The following is a 21,285-nucleotide window of genomic DNA, read 5'->3' as shown; positions in this document are numbered from 1 at the left end:
GGGGATTGAGGGGCCACCTCAATCCGATTTTTTCACCAAATTCTCTAATCTCCACATTATTAAATGAGTTATCTTCACTTTCCATCTTGCTTCGCTCCTTCGATCTCGACAAAGATTTACTTCCACCCGATCTGGCCCCACAATTCTTACATCTCCCTTTTTTATCTTCACCAGGTTTTGATTTACCTTTATCCATTCTTCTTAAACTCTTTATGCGTGACCATGCCCTCCAGTTACCCATGATATCCAAGTAACAATTTTTACAGAATGATACACTTGAGGTTTGTGATTTACCAGGATCCTTGGTTTCATCGATCGATCTCAGTGAAGAGGCAACCGTACCGTGTTTAGGGTTAACAGACTTACAGTTGTCCTTTGATCTATCATCCCCCTTTAAAACAGACCCGACATCCCCATTTAAATCAGTCCCACTATTCTTTTTTAGCCCATTAGAATCTTTTCTAGGACTAGATGGGCTTTTATTGGTAGGCCCAAAATCATCAGAGCCCACTTGACAGTAAACCAAATATCTTCCAGCCTCACTCCCAACGTATGAATCGTTTTTCGGGTCACCATGCGCCGGTTGTTTAACCCTAGATTCTTCATTCTCTTTTTTGGAACTAGAAACAGATTGATTATTTCTAAAAGTATCAGCCACGCCCACCTCGTTCTCCTCAAAAAGTTCCCTCGTCCCAAAACATACAGACCCTTGGTCTTCCTCGTCGTTCATGTGAACTTTTCCGGTAAAGTTTCCTTCTTCACCGTCCGGCGAGTTGAAATTATTAGCCGGAATATTGGAATCCCCATCATTCATTCCATTGTTTCCAGACTCTACCTGTTCATTATTACCAACTCCCATGTAGTTATCCATCTTGAAGCTACCTTCTGTCTTCTCAATAGGAGATTCACCATAAAACTCATCATCACTACATGATATATCATCTGAATCGATATCATCAGAGCTATATTCTGAAGATGTGTCGCTCGAATAATTGTCGTCCCTTTCCTTTAAATCAAGGCAAATCTTTTCTTCTTCCAGGATATGGATAAAGTAGGACTTGGATTTGTGGATGAGTCTTAGATGTTCATTTACCTTAGCAGGCTCGTTGAGCTTTACATATGCCCTACCATATGACAATTTTTTACACTTGTTTAACGAGCAATTATCCAGCTCAAAAACAACTCCCCACCATTCGGCTATCGATAAGAATGTATCATCATCCCAACAATGAGGAGGAACACCATGAATACGTAACCAGGCCATACGTCCTTCTGCCCAACACGATTCGTCCCACAATGTGAGTTTGCACAACCAGTGTTTTAAGGGATGATTTGGGAAGTTTATGAGTTCGGTTGCAGCTTCCCTAGACTTGAAGATGACTAGGAGGCTTAAATCTCCAAGTAGTTTAATTTCAACATCCTGGAGACCTTCTTCATAACAGATAACATCAATGTTCTGAAGAATTTGCATGCTTTTTGCCTCGCACATGACAGCATGTTGTAACGTTTCGTTGTTTTTCACATAAACATCATCTTTTACCACCACCGTTTTTTCTTCTTTTTTAGCTTCATCTCCTCTTCCTGCATAGCCTTCAAACCCTACCCCATCTTTCCCACCATTAGATTTCCTGTTGTTTAGGAGTGTTCTCAGATCCTCACTTTCTTTTTCCTTTACCACATCATTGTATTTTCTCCCATCAGAAAATTTGTTTTCCATTGGCCTTGCATACGCTTGGTGAGGTTTAGGCCATTCTTTCTTCGTGAATGTTGCAGGTTTAGGGCCCCTATTTGTCTCCTTAAAAACTTTAATCTGAACGCCATTGAATCTAACCTTTTCGAGGCATCGCAGCAGCCTATCTTCATCCTTAACCTCCGCAAACCTAACAAAAGCGAACTTGCTGCCATCCTTGAGTCTCTTGGATGCAACATACACATCACGGACAGAACCATGTGGTTTGAAACCTCTCCACAGGTCAGTCACCTTCCAATCCTCCGGGAATCTGAAAAACATAAACGACGTGAGATGATTTTTGCTTGACCACGTTTGTCGACGCTCGCAGTACCCGTTATACCCTTCGTTGACCTTCGCCGCACCCGCTGTAGCCTCACCATCACTCGTGTTTACTCTCTCTCTCTCCTAGGGATGTTCTCTCTCCTACACTCTCTCTCACACATTTTTTGTTTTTAAAAAAAATATATATATAAATCTAGTTTTAAGATTTTTATTTATAAAATTATAAAGTAGTTCTATTTTTGTTCTAGTTTTTAAAATATAAGTTTTTATTATATAAATATTTTAGATTTTAAAACAGAAAATATAAAACAGAAAATATAAAATAAAAAAAATAAAAAAGAAAAACGCGTCGAATTTCAAAAATGTACCTGAGTTGAATTTTGAAACCCCGCGACTCGCGGAGTTTGAAGCATCGAATACCGCAACTCGCGGAGCAGACCTGACACGGGTACACAGGAACCCTAATTCGCATTAATTACGGGTTTTATTAATTTTAATTAATTTTAAACCCTAATTAGTTTATTTATATTATATTGTTTAGTTTAGTTTTTATTTATTTGTTTTATTTAGTTAAATTAGTTTAAATAAAATATAAAATTAATAGTTTTAATAAATAAATAATATAAAAATAATATTTTTATAAAAATTGTAATTTTTACAACTTTTTGTATATTTTTATATTTTGTCCCTTTTTAATTGTTTTAGCGTATTATTTGTATTTTTCGCTCATATTTAGTTTTAAACTTAGTTTTTGCCATAGTTATTTTTACTTCTAGATATTTAGGCTTTGCCGTAGAATTCCTTAAGTGTTTTTCTTTAGACTAAGATTTAGGTACTTTAGAATTTTGCGACGCCTTTTTAAGTTTTAGTTTCTTTTTAAGTTATTTCCATTTGGGATTTAGTTTTTCCTGTAAGCTTTAATATTTTTAGATGACTTTTACGTATGTATCAATTATCATTCCAATTAGTAATCTCAATTTGCGATTATAATTTTAAGTTAGTTGTAGTAATAAGGTTAGGTTAGTCAAGTGTTTTTAAGTGTTATAAGTTTCTTTTATTTTTCCGTCACCTTTTATTTTTCAACCATTTTTCTTTTTCGACCTTTTCCGACGAACTCATTTTCCTTCTTATTTCTCGCTATTCTAGTTTTAGGACATAGATTTTTATTCTACTTCTTATCTAAATTTCTTAAAATTACGAAAATTTATTTTAAGTGGTTAAATTGATAGACATCAAAATTTTCTGGTTCGTAGTAATAGTTGGATTTGTACGTGGACCGGGTTATTGGAGGCAAACAGTCCTCAATTATATTGAGACCAAACGAATCCTGCCCCTCTGCTGCATCTTTTGGCTATTCGAAACGTGGGCAAAATCAGAAAAGTCTATTGATTGGATAACTTATTATAATTTTTCTTTCCTTTAAAAACTAATAGGATATTCAGTGAATGCACCGAGCAAGACGTTCACCACCTTTTGTACGTTCACCACCTGTAACTAGATCAAGACATTTAGTAAATATTACCGCCGTTGATTTTTCTTTAGAATCGTCATCCAGTCGACCAAGTACTCCAGTTCAAATTTCCGATAATCCATTTTTTGAACCCGACCTCACAATTGAGAATCCGGAGAATATTCAGGAACGATTCATAGATCCTGAACCATTAAATTTTCCTCCGAAACCACCAATCATTCAAACAGAGACTGTTGAGGAACGAACCATTAAATCAGAATCCTCTAGTGATTCCAATTCAACAAATTCAATTATGGAAGTAATAGAACCTTTAAGTATGGAAGCCCGAATGAGAGCTAAACGCACTGGCCAAGGTCACGCAATTACTCATCCAGACATTAATGCGCCAGATTATGAAATCAAAGGACAAATTCTACACATGGTGACTAATCAATGCCAATTTAGTGGTGCGCCGAAGAAAGATCCAAATGAACATCTACGTACCTTAAATAGGATCTGCACACTATTTAAAATCCGAGAAGTGGAGGATGAACAGATATATCTCATGTTATTTCCCTGGACTTTAAAGGGAGAAGCCAAAGATTGGTTGGAATCGTTACCTGAAGGGGCGATTGATACATGGGAAGTTTTAGTTGAAAAATTTCTTAAACAATTCTTTCCTGCATCTAAAGCCGTAAGACTTCAAGGAGAAATTGTTACGTTCACACAGAAGCCGAATGAAACTCTATATGAGGCGTGGACTAGATTTGGAAAGTTGTTAAGAGGATGTCCGCAACATGGTTTAGACACCTGTCAAATAGTACAAATATTCTACCAAGGATGCGACATCACTACAAGGAAAGACATAGATATAGCAGCTGGTGGTTCTATTATGAAGAAAATCGAAACTGATGCTTACAAAATTATTGATAACACTGATTCCCACTCACATGAGTGGCACCAAGAAAAAGATATCGTTAGATCATCTAAAGCAGCTAGAGCCGTATCTAGCCATGACTTAGATTCCATTTCCGCAAAGATAGATGCTGTCGAGAGACGAATGGAAAAGATGACTAAAGATATTCACTCAATACGAATTAGTTGTGAGCAGTGTGGAGGACCACATTTGACAAAAGATTGTCTCAGTATTGAATTAACAATGGAACAAAGAGAGAATATTTCATACATAAACCAAAGGCCTGGAAATAATTATCAGAATAATTATCAACCGCCAAGACCGATTTACAATCAAAACCAGAACTATAACCGAAATATTCCATACAACAACCAACAAGGTCCTAGCAATCAACAATTATCCAATAATAATTACAATCAGCAAAGACCTAATTTTCAAAACAAACCACCACAACAAACCGATGATAAAAAGCCGAATTTAGAAGATATGATGACGAAGCTAGTTGAAACTCAAACGCAATTTTTCACATCTCAGAAACAAACTAATGAACAAAATGCTCAAGCATTTAGAAATCAACAAGCTTCTATTCAAAACTTGGAACAAGAAGTAAGTAACCTAGCAAGGTTAATAGGTGAAAGAAAACCGGGAAGTCTACCTAGTGATACAAATGCTAACCCCCGGAATGAAACAGCTAAAGCCATTACCACAAGAAGTGGTACAACACTTAAACCACCTGAAATACTTGTAACTTCTGATGAAGCTATTCCTACTCCACAAGAACCACAACCTGATTAAGATAAGAAAAAAGAACCGGTAGTTGAGAAGGTTAATGAAGATAACACAGTTAAGGCTAAACCTTATGTTAAACCATACCAACCACCACTTCCTTACCCGAGTAAAATGAAGAAAGAGAAACTTGAAGCCGAGCAATCCAAATTCTTGGATATGTTTAAACAGATAAATGTAAATCTTCCTTTCATTGATGTGATTTCAGGAATGCCTAGATATGCTAAATTCTTGAAAGATCTAATCTCAAATAGAAAGAAAATGGAAGAACTCTCGACTGTTACCATGAATGCTAATTGTTCAGCAGTGCTGTTGAATAAGATACCAGAAAAACTATCTGATCCAGGAAGTTTCACAATTCCATGTTTTCTGGGTAGTCTTAGTTCAATAGAAGCATTGGCAGACTTAGGTGCTAGTATAAATCTCATGCCGTATTCACTATACGCTAAACTAGACCTTGGAGAATTGAAACCAACCAGAATAAGCATACAACTAGCCGATCGATCAATAAAATATCCTAGAGGGATAATGGAGAACATGCTAGTTAAAGTTGGTACTTTAGTATTTCCAGTAGATTTTGTTGTTCTGGACATGGAAGAAGATTCTCAAGTTCCTCTCATATTAGGAAGACCATTCTTAAACACGGCTAAAGCAATGATAGACGTGTTCGGTAAGAAATTGACCCTAAGTATAGAGGATGAGAGTGTTACCTTTTCAGTTGATAGAGCAATGCAACAACCACAATCTGCAGATGATACATGTTATTATATTCAAACTATAGATGCACATGCAGAATTATTAGAAGAATTTCCAGAATTACAAGGAACAGGAGAATGTTCTTTAGGAGAAGGAACAGAACAAATTGATGAAGCTGAAATGTTAGCTACACTTATAGCTAATGGATATGAACCAACAACAGAAGAAATTCAAATGCTAAAAGAAGAAGACAGATATCGATACAAATCATCGATAGAAGAACCACCGAAATTAAAGTTAAAGCCACTTCCAAACCATTTGGAATACACTTATTTACATGGTGAATCTGAATTACCTGTAATAATATCGTCTTCTCTTACTGAAAATGAGAAATCACAACTCATTTCTGTGTTGAAAGCTCATAAACCAGCCATTGCATGGAAGATTCATGATATTAAAGGAATAAGTCCTTCGTATTGCACACATAAAATCCTTATGGAAGAAGGTCATAAAACGTATGTGCAACGCCAACGAAGAATAAATCCTAATATGCAAGATGTAGTTAAAAAAGAAATTATTAAACTGCTAGACGCAGGTCTAATTTATCCAATCTCTGATAGTCCATGGGTAAGCCCAGTTCAATGCGTGCCTAAGAAGGGTGGCATGACTGTCATTACAAATGAGAAAAATGAGCTTATTCCTACTAGGACTGTAACAGGATGGCGTGTGTGTATTGATTATAGAAAATTAAATGACGCCACCAGAAAAGATCACTTTCCCTTACCTTTCATTGATCAAATGTTGGAAAGATTAGCCGGAAATAGTTACTATTGTTTTCTAGATGGATTTTCCGGATATTTTCAAATTCCAATAGCACCAGAGGACCAAGAGAAAACCACATTCACATGCCCTTATGGTACTTTTGCTTACAAACGCATGCCATTTGGACTTTGCAACGCCCCTGCAACCTTTCAAAGGTGTATGATGGCGATTTTTCACGACATGATATAAGAATGCATGGAAGTTTTCATGGATGACTTTTCAGTCTTCGGTGATACATTTGAATCATGTCTAGCTAATCTTGAACGAATGCTTATTAGATGCGAACAATCAAATCTAGTACTTAATTGGGAGAAATGCCATTTTATGGTTAAAGAAGGCATCGTTCTTGGTCATAAAATTTCAAAAGAAGGAATTGAAGTGGATAGAGCTAAAGTAGATGTAATTGCTAAACTTCCACATCCCACCAATGTTAGAGGAGTAAGGAGTTTTCTAGGGCATGCCGGTTTTTACCGACGTTTCATAAAAGATTTTTCTAAAATTGCCACTCCTATGAATAAACTCCTAGAAAAGGATGCTCCATTCATCTTTTCAGATGAATGTATCAAATCTTTTAATATTCTTAAAGAGAAACTCACTAATGCACCGATCATGATAACACCAAATTGGAATCTACCATTTGAACTAATGTGCGATGCAAGTGATTTTGAAATGGGAGCCGTTTTAGGACAAAGGATTGAAAAAAGATTTCAACCTATATATTATGCTAGTAAGACGTTACAAGGAGCACAAACGAACTATACAACTACTGAAAAAGAACTCCTTGCTATTGTCTTTGCTTTTGACAAATTTCGATCATATCTCGTTCTAGCAAAAACGGTGGTTTATACCGACCATTCTGCTCTTAGATACCTATTTTCAAAACAAGATGCTAAACCAAGATTAATCCGTTGGATCTTACTCTTACAAGAGTTTGATATTGAAATTCGAGATAAAAGAGGAGCAGAAAATCTCGCCGCTGTTCATCTTTCTCGTCTTGAAAATCCCGAATTAGAAGTTCTAAATGAATCGGCCATACAAGACAACTTTCCTGAAGAATATCTATTGAAGATAGATTATAATGAAATTCCATGGTTTGCAGACTATGCAAACAACTTAGTTTGTGGATTCCTTAAAAAAGGATTACCGTACCAAAGACGAAAGAAATTCTTCAGTGATATAAAACACTATTTTTGGGAAGATCCACATCTGTTTAAAAGTTGTCCCGATGGAATAATACGCCGATGTGTATTTGGAGATGAAGCTAGTAAAATATTAAACCACTGTCACACAGGACCAACAGGAGGGCATTATGGGCCTCAACTAACATCAAGAAAAGTTTATGATGCTGGATTCTATTGGCCTACAATTTACAAAGACGCACATCTTCTTTGCAAATCCTGTGATGCTTGTCAAAGGGCCGGAAAATTAAGTCAACGTGATGAAATGCCACAAAATGTCATCCAAGTATGTGAAGTATTTGACATTTGGGGTATTGACTTTATGGGTCCATTTCCAAAATCTCATAATAATCTCTATATTCTCGTAGCCATTGATTATGTATCTAAATGGGCGGAAGCACAAGCTCTCCCAACTAACGATGCACGACTTGTAGTCAACTTTTTAAAACGTCTTTTTGCAAGGTTTGGAACACCGAAAGCTTTAATAAGTGATCGGGGTACTCATTTCTGTAATAATCAACTTGAGAAAGTTCTTAAAAGATATGGAGTAACTCATAAAATCTCCACCGCATATCATCCACAAACAAGTGGACAAGTTGAAAATACCAATCGAGCTTTAAAACGTATTCTAGAGAAAACCGTAGGATCAAATCCGAAGGAATGGTCCATTAAATTGGAGGATGCACTCTGGGCTTTTAGAACAGCCTACAAAACTCCAATTGGAACCACACCTTTTAGACTTGTTTATGGAAAAGCATGTCATCTTCCAGTAGAAATTGAACACAAAGCATTTTGGGCTTTGAAGACATGTAATCTTGATTTACATGAAGCCGGACGTCTACGATTAAGTCAACTAAACGAATTAGAAGAATTAAGACATAAAGCATACGAAAATTCGTTAATCTATAAAGAAAGAACGAAGAAATGGCATGATAAAAGAATCAGAAGTTCAAAAGAATTTAAAGAAGGAGACAGAGTTCTTCTTTTCAATTCACGATTCAAGCTATTTCCTGGAAAATTGAAATCAAGATGGTCTGGACCATTCATAGTCAAAAGAGTTTTCCCATACGGAACGATAGAATTAATAAATTCAAATGGGATTGAATTTAAAGTTAATGGTCACAGAGTTAAACATTACATACATGGTCCGATGGAAGAAGACAATGAAGTTAATCACAATTTCGATACCACAGCTAACTAAGTATAGGGGGTTTATGTATTTCTGTTAGAGTTAGATTGTCTGTTTTCGTGTAGTTCTCGAAAATGGAACCCAAATGGTCTTTCCCTAGCAGACCCTAAAGAACTAGTCTTCTCCCCCCATTCTGAATTTTTATTTTTTTAGGAAATGAAGACTGCCTGTGAACTAAACCATGGTCTAATGCTACACGCTTTGATCACTAAACGTAATAATGACACACTTCCAAGTGAAATAGTATCAGTAATCAGAGAAAGATTGGACGGAGTTAGAAAAGAATCCAGATGCGAAGATAATAAGTTACAATTTGGTAAAGGAAAATCAAAATCCGCAGCGAAAAGAAGAGCACGACACCTAGAAAGATGTCACAAATGCGGAAAATGGTCACATGGAGGTAAATGTTCAAATAATCAAACCTATTCAAATACCGAATTTGTTACTTTATGCAGAGACGGATCGTTCATATGTTTAGAAGAAAAAACACTGAATGCTCGAGATTACTCCTATGTAGCCATGGAAAACCAATTAAACCGACTATCTTATGAATGGGATAGATCATATAACTAAGAATACTATCTCACAGGTAAGTCTGTACAGTTTTTTTTATTTTTATTTTTATTTTTAACCTTTTGATAATAAACGCTAATTTGTTCGCTATAAAGTATTAAATTGGTATTGAATAAAATTAGGTTTGGCGACCGAAATTATTGATATCATACAAAAATTTATTACATCACTGCAAAATTTAACGTTTATTCTTAAGGTATAAATATCTTTAATCAATCAACTCAAAATATTTCAAAAATTCGTCATGAGTTAAATTAGGTCTTGGAACCGAAATTACTTTACCGAAAAGAGGGGCGCATATTTTTGATAATATTTGATTGATTAAAGTGGGATAAAAAGCCAAAAAGATTTTTAATTTTATTTTTACCATGTTTTTAAAATTAATATATAAATCTTAAATTAATATTGTAAACTTTGTAAAAACAATATATTTAAAATTGTAAATATTTGAAAAATTAATATAAGTTTGGTGTGAATTTATAATATGAATTTTTAAATTAAGTTTTTTGTGAATTTTTAATTTTTTAAAAAAATATGAATTTTATTTTTATGCATTTTAAATTGTAAGTTTGGTGTGAATTTTTAATATTAATTTTGAATTTTATATTTAAATTGTGTGAATTTAAAAACAAAAATTTACTTTATCTCATTAAGTTAAAAATATGATTTTTAAAATTCGTCGTAAGTTGAAGACTAGGTCTTTGAACCAAAATTGCTTTACCCAAGGGAGGGACGAGAACTTTTATTATCATTATTTTTAATCTTATTGAATTAAAATATGCCAAAAACATTAAAAAACCCCAAAAATCTTAGCTTTTAAAACAATCGCTACAAAAAGACAAATTTTAAATTTTTTTCGAAGGACGGACTAGGACATCGATCCGAAACGACCTCGTCCTAAATAACACGGGAAACAAAATTTTAAAATTAATTACTTAATTGTTTTAATTAGTATAATATATATATATATATATATATATATATATATATATATATATATATATATATATATATATATATATATATATATATATATATATATATATATATATATAATACAAACTCCGCGACTCGCGGAGTTTGAAAGGGAAAAACACCGCGACTTGCGGAGTTCCGAAAATACAGAAAAAAAATAAAAGGGCCAGAACAGATCAGTCCACACTACCACCCACAAATTCTGCGAAAATAAACCCGAAAAAAAACCCCAAAATCACAATTTTTAACAGTTAATCATCAAATCTTTTACTAAAATCATGTTGAGAAGGATGCTATCAAGGAATTACTCAAGAAAAACGGTAAATTTCTACACCTAAACACCATTTAATCCGAAAATTAGTGTTCTTGAGCAATTTTTTCCCCAATTTGATTTTGATGCTTTTTAGTGTAATTATGCTTAAATTGTTTATGTATTATGCTTGTATAACCTAGATTGATGCTATTTAACATGATTAGAAGCCTTAAACTTCAAATTTTGAGTAATCTAGGGTTTGTGTTCTTGAGCAATTTGGGGCTTTTTGATATAAACAGGTTATGGCCGATTTTTGTCATGAATTGTTGCTAAATTAAGTAGTGTAACATGTTTAGGTAGTTAAATGATCCAAACTTTGAGCCTAAACACGATTTTGAGAATTAAAGTGGACTTTTTCAAGTCTAAAATTCATGAACTTGATTTTTGAGAGATAATGCCATTTGAAACTTGTTTAATTGCTAGTGATGATTATTTTGACATGTTATTTGAGTTGAATGCTTATGAACTTGGTAAACATTTTCGTATATGCTTATTTGAAAAAGTGTAGATTTGATAAAAATATGAAAATGAGCTTAAGTTTGATATAAATTGATCATGTCATTGTAATTATTTTGATTGATGATTTTGCTGACACTAATGCATATTTGGATGCACAAAAAAATTGTGTTTGATGTGTTTTGCAGACTGAAAGGGGTGAATCTTCATCCCAAGCTCGCAATGCTCCTGCTGAGAATGCAGAACAACAGGAGGTGGATAACTACTACAAACAAGATATACCTCATCCAGTCATGACATTTTCTGATATGCACTTGGAAGATTTGCACCCGAACCTGAGATTTGACAGACTTTGGATAGATTATCCAAAATACCAAAGGGATTTGCATACTCTTCATTCTAAAGTTGTTGAGGTACCTAGGGTCATAGAATGGGGACCATTAGAAGCTGTAGAATTGGCCGGGCCAATTAGGGAATTACTTGCACAGAGGTATGGTAATTCTACTTTTAACGACTGGGTACGTTTATTCACCATGCGTAGACCTGTATATAAAGTATGGTGTGAAGAATTGTTGTGTAGTATAGAATTAAATGATCGGGTAGCTAGTTTAACCGATCGATCTTTTATTAGATTTTTGTTAGGAGGTTCGATGCGCCACATGTCTTTACTAGACATGGTTCAGGCTTTACGTATATATACGCCTGAGGAGTTAGCATCTGCCGATTGTAGAGGGTTGATACTAAATGGTAGAAAGATAGATAAAAATTTTGATACACATGGTGTATGGAGTCAAATGACAAGCCATCACCGATTCAAAGGGGGAAATTACTCTTATTTGGATATAGATAGAGCTGAATTAAGAGTAATTCATAGGTTTTTAGCTAATTCGATTACACAAAGAGGTAAGAACAAGGAAAAGGTAAATGAACAGGATTTGTTTTACCATATGTGTATTCGAGACCCACAAAGCGCTGTAAGTATACCTTATTGTGTGGGTTATTATTTATCAGCTATGGTTAGGGGGATGAGACCGCATAGCATAATAGGAGGTGGTATATTTATTACTTTGATTGCTGAATATCTCGGTGTGGATATAAGTCGGGGGGGATTATTAGTCGAAGAACCAGAACCCCGCGATACAATAGGTTTAAATGTATACCATGGTGCGAAAGTTTTGAAGAGGCGAAATAACGCCGTAGTACAATACCATGGTAGACATCCACAGGTTGAGAGAAACCAACAGCAAGGTAATGTAGGAGGGGGAAATGAAATGCAAGAAATGCAAAGGTTTATGTAACGACCCGGATTTTTCCGATCGTTTTACACTTATAAGATTAATATTTACATAAATTAAAACTTACCAACATGATAAGCAATCTAAATTGTTGAGATTTATGATTTTGAAAAGAGTTTTACATAACGTTTAACCGTCTAGTTTGACCGATGATATCACGAACTATACAATATATGTTAATTATACGTTTGTGTATATATATGTATATATACATATTTAACATGATTTAAGGATGTTTAAATATCTCATTTTGTATTAATAACAATAAGTTATAAGTATATTTTGAAACTACTAACTTAAGCTTTCAAAACGATAACTATACGTAACGTTATTTGACATAAATACTTACGACCTATAATGTTTATACATATATCGTATATATAATGTATTTAATCACTTTTAAAGACTTAAATACATAAAACAATATAAGTATATTCACAAAAGATAGCTATATTTGAATCCTTATTCCATTTTTCACAAGATTTCTATACGTATATCTAGAGTATATGTACTCGTATCATACCTAGCTTCTATACGTATTTACTATTGGTATATACACATCAAATCACCACCAACCAGCCCTTGTTCATGCCTTATGTATAAGGTAACTACTTTTGTTATTTAGTATGACAATTTCACATGATTAAAAGATCTTTTCACAAAATTACAAATTTATACACCTTTTACACCACCATAAATACATGCATCCATTTTCAATTTTTGGAACATCATTTCTCTAGCTAAACACACACACTTACTAGCCTCATGTCTCTCTAAGAACTCCAGCAAAAATTCTCTCAAGAATCACCTTAAACACCACCATAAAAAGATCAACAAAAACACTACAAAAATACAACTTTCAATTCAAGTTTATGTCTTAAGTTGCTTCCAATCTTTCATCCAATTTCATCACTCTTTTGGTTCTAGGTTTTTACTCCTCTTTTACAGCAATCTTGTTCAAGTAACTTGAGGTAGTAACTTTGTTCATAACCTTATTCGATTCATATATATATATAGCTATCTTATTGTATGGTATACAATTTTAACAACAAAAACATAGTTTGAATGATTTCAAACTTGTTTGCAAACTAAATAGATCCTTCTAACTTAACTTTTAAAATACTTCAAGACCTGTAATATAACTTAAATATATGCTAATTTAACAAGGTATAACTTGGTTTTTCAAAGAATACCTTAAAAAACTGTTTTTATGACGTCGGAGTGCAACCGGGGGCTGTTTTGGGTTGGATAATTAAAAACCATCTTGAACTTTGAATTGGAGGTTTATATTCTGGAAAAATGATATTTCTTATGAATATGTTAACACATAAAAATTTCATGATTTAATTCATAGTATAAGTATTTTTAGAAAAATGGTCATTAAATGATGTTTTTGTAACAAAAATGATTAACTTCATAAGTTTCACCAAAATTTGACCTATGACCTATGATTTCGAATACAAACTAAGGTATTTACAGTTCATATTCTTAAAGAGGGACTCGATCCAAGGAAGTGGAAAGTTGAATCAACGAAAACGGAGTTGTAACGAAGAAATTATGACCAAAACAAAATCGGATATCCAAGACTAGTTTAGCCACGAAAATAATTGGAGAAAATTAAATAAATCACATCTTCCTAAAGTAACATGATATTTTATACATATGTACTCATAATTTAATTTTATATGGTTCAGGATCACCCGTAAACAATACGAGAAGATTAATCATAAGATCCCATGATTGTACGCAACACGTCATTTGACAACACCGGTACCATGGGTCAAGATTAATCTCGACCAATACATATACGATGGGGGTTTTATTTATTTCATTGGGGGTTTATTAAACAAATAAATATGAACCATTAAAATTGAATTACTAACATCGGACTGCTAACTACGGACTAAGGAATTATTAAAAGTATTATAAGTATATATATGTGACGATTGTTTAAAAAGAAAAGGTATTGATATATTATATATGGATAGGTTCGTGATATCAATCGGAGACCAAGTCGAAATTACATATCTTCAAGACAAAAGTGAGTATATAGTCCCACTTTTAAACTCTAAATATTTCGGGATGAGAATACATGTATTTTATGTTTTACGCTATGGACACAAGTAACTGAAAAATATATTCTACGTTGAGTTGTACCACTGGCATACTTCCCTGTAGCTTGGTAACTAATATTTACAGCGGTATTGTAAACGCGAATCCTGTTGATAGATCTATCGGGCCTGACAACCCCAACCGGACTGGACGACCAGTATTCAACGGTTGCACAGTACTTCGTTTCGTGACTACACCTTGGTACGGTGTAGTAAGATTTCATAATAAAGGGAATATGCGACGTGATTAAATGTTAAGTATGGTTACCAAGTGCTCAACCACTTAGAATATTTTTATTAAAATGTTTATATATGAAATCTTGTGTTCCATTGTTATAACGCTGCTAGCATCAAACCTATATATCTCACCAACTTTATGTTGACGTTTTAAAGCATGTTATTCTCAGGTATGAATTAAGTCTTCCGCTGTGCATTAGCTCATGTTAAGGATACTACTTGGGACCTTTTAAGCCATGATACAAAGACGTTGCATTCGAGTCATTGGAGTTCAATAGAGAATATAAATAAGTAAATGACAGATTAGGTCATTTGGATATTATGAAATGTTAGACGAAAATGTCAAATATTGATGTAATGATAGTTTGCCTTTTAAGAATAAATGCAACGTTTGTAAAATGTATCATATAGAGGTCAAGTACCTCGCAATGTTATCATATGTTATTGTATTCGTCCCTATGGATTGGGTCGGGTCATCTCATGTGGTATCAGAGCGTTGGTCTTAGCGAACCAGGCCTTGCATTAGTGTGTCTAACTGGTAGTTGTTAGGATGCATTAGTGAGTCTGGACTTTGACCGTGTCTACATGTCAAAAGTTTTGCTTATCATATCTAGTCGAAAATCATCTGCTTATCATCCTTAAGAATTGCCTGCTTAGTATTCTTAAGTCTAGACACGTCTTACTGCATTTGGTGCATCGATAGTGTATAGACAAAATTCGTATCCTAGCGTATCTGTTGCTATAGACATTGCCTGACGAATTTCAAAGATTCTCCGTAATTCATGGGATTTTGAGTATTATAAATACATATGTAAATTATGTATTGAAGAATACCAAACCCAACTCCTATAATCTATTCCAAACCAAAAATTCATTTCCCCGACTGTACAAGATGAACTCCGCGTCCAGTTCAAATTCCTCCGACTCCGACAGCTACGCTGATATGGATTTCCATTCGGGCTCCGAAGGCAGCATCACTGGAATGGATCAACCAATTTCTCATCATCTATTCTGGATGAATTGGGGATGGGTTTGTAGTATACTAAATTATTGGAGACAAGAAGAAGGTGATCCCTTTCACCCACCGAATTGCCCCATTGGCGACGAACCTGAAGCACTTACCGGAGAACCTGTTCGAGAAACCATTTTCTCTCTCATTTCTCGAGTATCTCGTCACGATTATATCCTATCCCATATTTCGGATCTTGTTCATTCGCTCACTCCAACCGCCAATCATCCTGGTGTACTAGCAGAAATTAACGAACTTCGCGCTCGTGTGACGGCTTTGGAGAACACGGTGCGAAGGTTACAAACACCAGCAGCAGCACCAGCAGCATAACCAGTACCGTTAACAACATCAACCTCGCAATCTTCAGTACCAGTAGCATCATCGACGTCAACGACATCATCAGCATCAACACCAACCGTATCATTACCACCACCAACAATCACATCCGCACCACGTACCTCAACATCATCATCTGAACTTCGAATATGATCTTTGTTCTACATATCATTCTACACCGATTACCTCTTCTTTACGTATCGTTCTTCGTTCGACATGACGATTATGTAATCTCTAATGTTTTGGAGATTATGTAATCTAGTGATAACGATAAATCAAATGAGTTGAATATTTTATTGACTCATTAAATTCATAGTTACCTCCGAAGAAAAAATATATGCAAATATATTTTCATAAAGATTGTAATTAAAAATTTCATTCGTACAAACTGTTAATGATGAAAATATTTTAACGGGTGGGTAGTACCCAAGGAATATTTAGAATTCACATTAACAAGTTACACTGTACATTCTTCGAATCTGATTCAACGATCATTTATTATCCTACTTACAATTACCGATATACGTATCCGTTCACCCCAAATTAACCATTTCCATTTAAATTTCATATTTGGATTTTTACCTATCCGAATCCAACAAGTGGCATAATGAAGAAACATTGGCAAAATAAAAATTGTTAGAAACAGATGAATTAATTAATTGAAATTGTGATAGGATTACACGCTAACTGTTCCGGCTAACTGTTCCCAGCTAACTGATTAATATTTAATTTATCGCAATTTACATTCTTGCAATTTTAATTTCTGTACTTTACATACCGTCGGGACACATGTACAACAACACGTCGGATTAATTCTGAGACAACACGTTGTATAATGGGTCATGATATATATTTATTTATTTTACGCATTTTAAATAACGGGACACGTATACAAGGTTTCGACTTATCATATTGATCCATCTATATATATATTTCGGAACAACCATAGACACTCTATATGTGAAGGTGGGAGTTGGCGATACAGGGTCGGAGTTGATTCCAAAATATATATATACTTTGAGTTGTGATCGACACCGAGACCAGTACACGGGTCACGATACGTATTAAGTAATTCGAATATTATATATTTAGTTCATATATGAATTTATTGAACCATTGGACAATCGGACTATTGGACTGCTAACTTTGGACAATTAAAAATGAGTTAAAATGATGATTATTACATATGAAACTAAACAATCCTTCAAGTTTGCCACTTGATTCTATTTTAAACCTCATTTGTATCTTGACGATTACAATTCGCATTCACAACTTTTCATGATTCTTGAAAACATCTCGATCGAGAAGTTCAACCAGCCGCACCTCGTCTACGGAATAAAGATTTATGCATACAGTTATGCACCTAAAAATTTTTGAACTCGAAGTTATAGTTAAAACGTATCCGCATCGAATTCCTTATCATCCATTAGCAAAAACAATCACGCGATTCCTTTTCAATTAACTAATTTTGTCACAGCTCCACTTCGATATCTCAGTAAGACTACTCTTATTACAATCTCGATATATATATATACGTTGTTCTTTCGCCATCGTTACCGGAGAACCTTTTATATTCCATCATATTACCATCAGCGTTTAATCATCTAAAAATACAATTCTCCTTAAACCATCTTGGTTTGATAACCAATGACCCAGATCCGATAACTTTGAAAATACTGACGAAGCAGCATGTTGTAGAAGGTCTTAATGACCAAATGTTGATGATAAAAGAAGGAAGTGTTAGGAACGCTCGATAGAAAATTGGTACTGAAAACCGGATTGAACAAACCATGAAGGAGACTCTGAACAAGTTACAAGGACTAAACTTGTACATAAAGAATTATGACGATTCTGTAGCAAACACCTTGCTTCTGAATCTAAACCCTTACGGGTCAATCTTCATCATCATCCTTCGACATTAGAAATTCCAAGATATTATCATATCTTTCATTATAAATATCCTCAATATTTCTGAAGATATTTTCACCACTATCCTTATCTGAAATCATTTATCTCTCTGTAATATCTGCGTTACAATATAAAGGAAACTGTGTTAGTTTCTAAATCCTTCAAGTTTAAAATAGGAATGTTCTGAAGCAGTGTTGGGAACTGATGCATGAACTAGTATAATATAATGAAACTTGATCAACTTCATTATATTACAGTAAGTCATGTTAAGTTTCTAATGGAATATGATGATTCACAGTACCGTCATCATGTGCCATGTTACACGACTTTTACATTCTATCCAATTCCGAAACATATTAAGAACAAATCATCTTGATAGTTCTATTTTCCTGGATATTCTGGTAATTTGACAAATCAAAATCGTGCCATTACCATTCCTTTCTTAGAGCATTAGCTATGTTCATTCCGAATTTTATACCTACGAATTTCGAACTATTGATCGCTTGACTCAAGGACGGGAAGAAGAAACGAAGGGACAAAGTCCCAAAATAGAAATTGGGGTATAGATTACAGCAAATAGGAGAGAGTATTAACTATGGATGACAATGATTATGGAAAACAGAAGCAGGAGCATCGAAATATAAGGAAAGATATCAAACCCAATAACCACCCAGAAACTACAAACCGTGTGTATCAATACGTATGGCGACGTAAAGACACGGGAGAATTAGAAACATTATAATTCCAAGAAAATCATAAAAGTGAATAGATTCTTCTAGCGGTAGATGAAAGAGAAGAATGAAAGATATGAAAGTTAGAAGTATAACAAAAATCAGAACGGGATGAAGCATTTTAAAGGATACCTTAAGGTATGAATTAGAGGAGGAAGAGTAAGAGATGTGAGGTATGGAAGTAAGAAAGGGAAGGAGGTGGATTTATAGTGAAATATCCGATAAAGAAATCGAAACAGATTATCGCATTAAATCAAAGGAGATCCTGTTTTCTAAATCATTGAAGAACCAAATCTTATTACATAAGATTTTCTTTAAATCCCTTAAATTCTGGAAATCAATCCTAATCTCGACATCGGTTAAAACAATTCTATATTCACTCATTTCATTCTTTTGTGATAGCTTCACTCGTGCGCTTCACATGACCGAATCGTTTTATCCATATCTTCCAATAATGATAAAACTCTATTAATACCTCATATTCGTCATGAAAACATTCCTATTGTTATTTATGACAACCTCTATCAAATTTCGGGACGAAATTTCTTTAACGGGTGGGTACTGTAACGACCCGGATTTTTCCGATCGTTTTACACTTATAAGATTAATATTTACATAAATTAAAACTTACCAACATGATAAGCAATCTAAATTGTTGAGATTTATGATTTTGAAAAGAGTTTTACATAACGTTTAACCGTCTAGTTTGACCGATGATATCACGAACTATACAATATATGTTAATTATACGTTTGTGTATATATATGTATATATACATATTTAACATGATTTAAGGATGTTTAAATATCTCATTTTGTATTAATAACAATAAGTTATAAGTATATTTTGAAACTACTAACTTAAGCTTTCAAAACGATAACTATACGTAACGTTATTTGACATAAATACTTACGACCTATAATGTTTATACATATATCGTATATATAATGTATTTAATCACTTTTAAAGACTTAAATACATAAAACAATATAAGTATATTCACAAAAGATAGCTATATTTGAATCCTCATTCCATTTTTCACAAGATTTCTATACGTATATCTAGAGTATATGTACTCGTATCATACCTAGCTTCTATACGTATTTACTATTGGTATATACACATCAAATCACCACCAACCAGCCCTTGTTCATGCCTTATGTATAAGGTAACTACTTTTGTTATTTAGTATGACAATTTCACATGATTAAAAGATCTTTTCACAAAATTACAAATTTATACACCTTTTACACCACCATAAATACATGCATCCATTTTCAATTTTTGGAACATCATTTCTCTAGCTAAACACACACACTTACTAGCCTCATGTCTCTCTAAGAACTCCAGCAAAAATTCTCTCAAGAATCACCTTAAACACCACCATAAAAAGATCAACAAAAACACTACAAAAATACAACTTTCAATTCAAGTTTATGTCTTAAGTTGCTTCCAATCTTTCATCCAATTTCATCACTCTTTTGGTTCTAGGTTTTTACTCCTCTTTTACAGCAATCTTGTTCAAGTAACTTGAGGTAGTAACTTTGTTCATAACCTTATTCGATTCATATATATATAGCTATCTTATTGTATGGTATACAATTTTAACAACAAAAACATAGTTTGAATGATTTCAAACTTGTTTGCAAACTAAATAGATCCTTCTAACTTAACTTTTAAAATACTTCAAGACCTGTAATATAACTTAAATATATGCTAATTTAACAAGGTATAACTTGGTTTTTCAAAGAATACCTTAAAAAACTGTTTTTATGACGTCGGAGTGCAACCGGGGGCTGTTTTGGGTTGGATAATTAAAAACCATCTTGAACTTTGAATTGGAGGTTTATATTCTGGAAAAATGATATTTCTTATGAATATGTTAACACATAAAAATTTCATGATTTAATTCATAGTATAAGTATTTTTAGAAAAATGGTCATTAAATGATGTTTTTGTAACAAAAATGATTAACTTCATAAGTTTCACCAAAATTTGACCTATGACCTATGATTTCGAATACAAACTAAGGTATTTACAGTTCATATTCTTAAAGAGGGACTCGATCCAAGGAAGTGGAAAGTTGAATCAACGAAAACGGAGTTGTAACGAAGAAATTATGACCAAAACAAAATCGGATATCCAAGACTAGTTTAGCCACGAAAATAATTGGAGAAAATTAAATAAATCACATCTTCCTAAAGTAACATGATATTTTATACATATGTACTCATAATTTAATTTTATATGGTTCAGGATCACCCGTAAACAATACGAGAAGATTAATCAT

Source organism: Rutidosis leptorrhynchoides, chromosome 3 (genome assembly GCF_046630445.1).
Source record: "Rutidosis leptorrhynchoides isolate AG116_Rl617_1_P2 chromosome 3, CSIRO_AGI_Rlap_v1, whole genome shotgun sequence".
In the NCBI taxonomy this organism is placed as follows: domain Eukaryota; kingdom Viridiplantae; phylum Streptophyta; class Magnoliopsida; order Asterales; family Asteraceae; genus Rutidosis; species Rutidosis leptorrhynchoides.
This window is presented reverse-complemented; position numbering follows the sequence as displayed.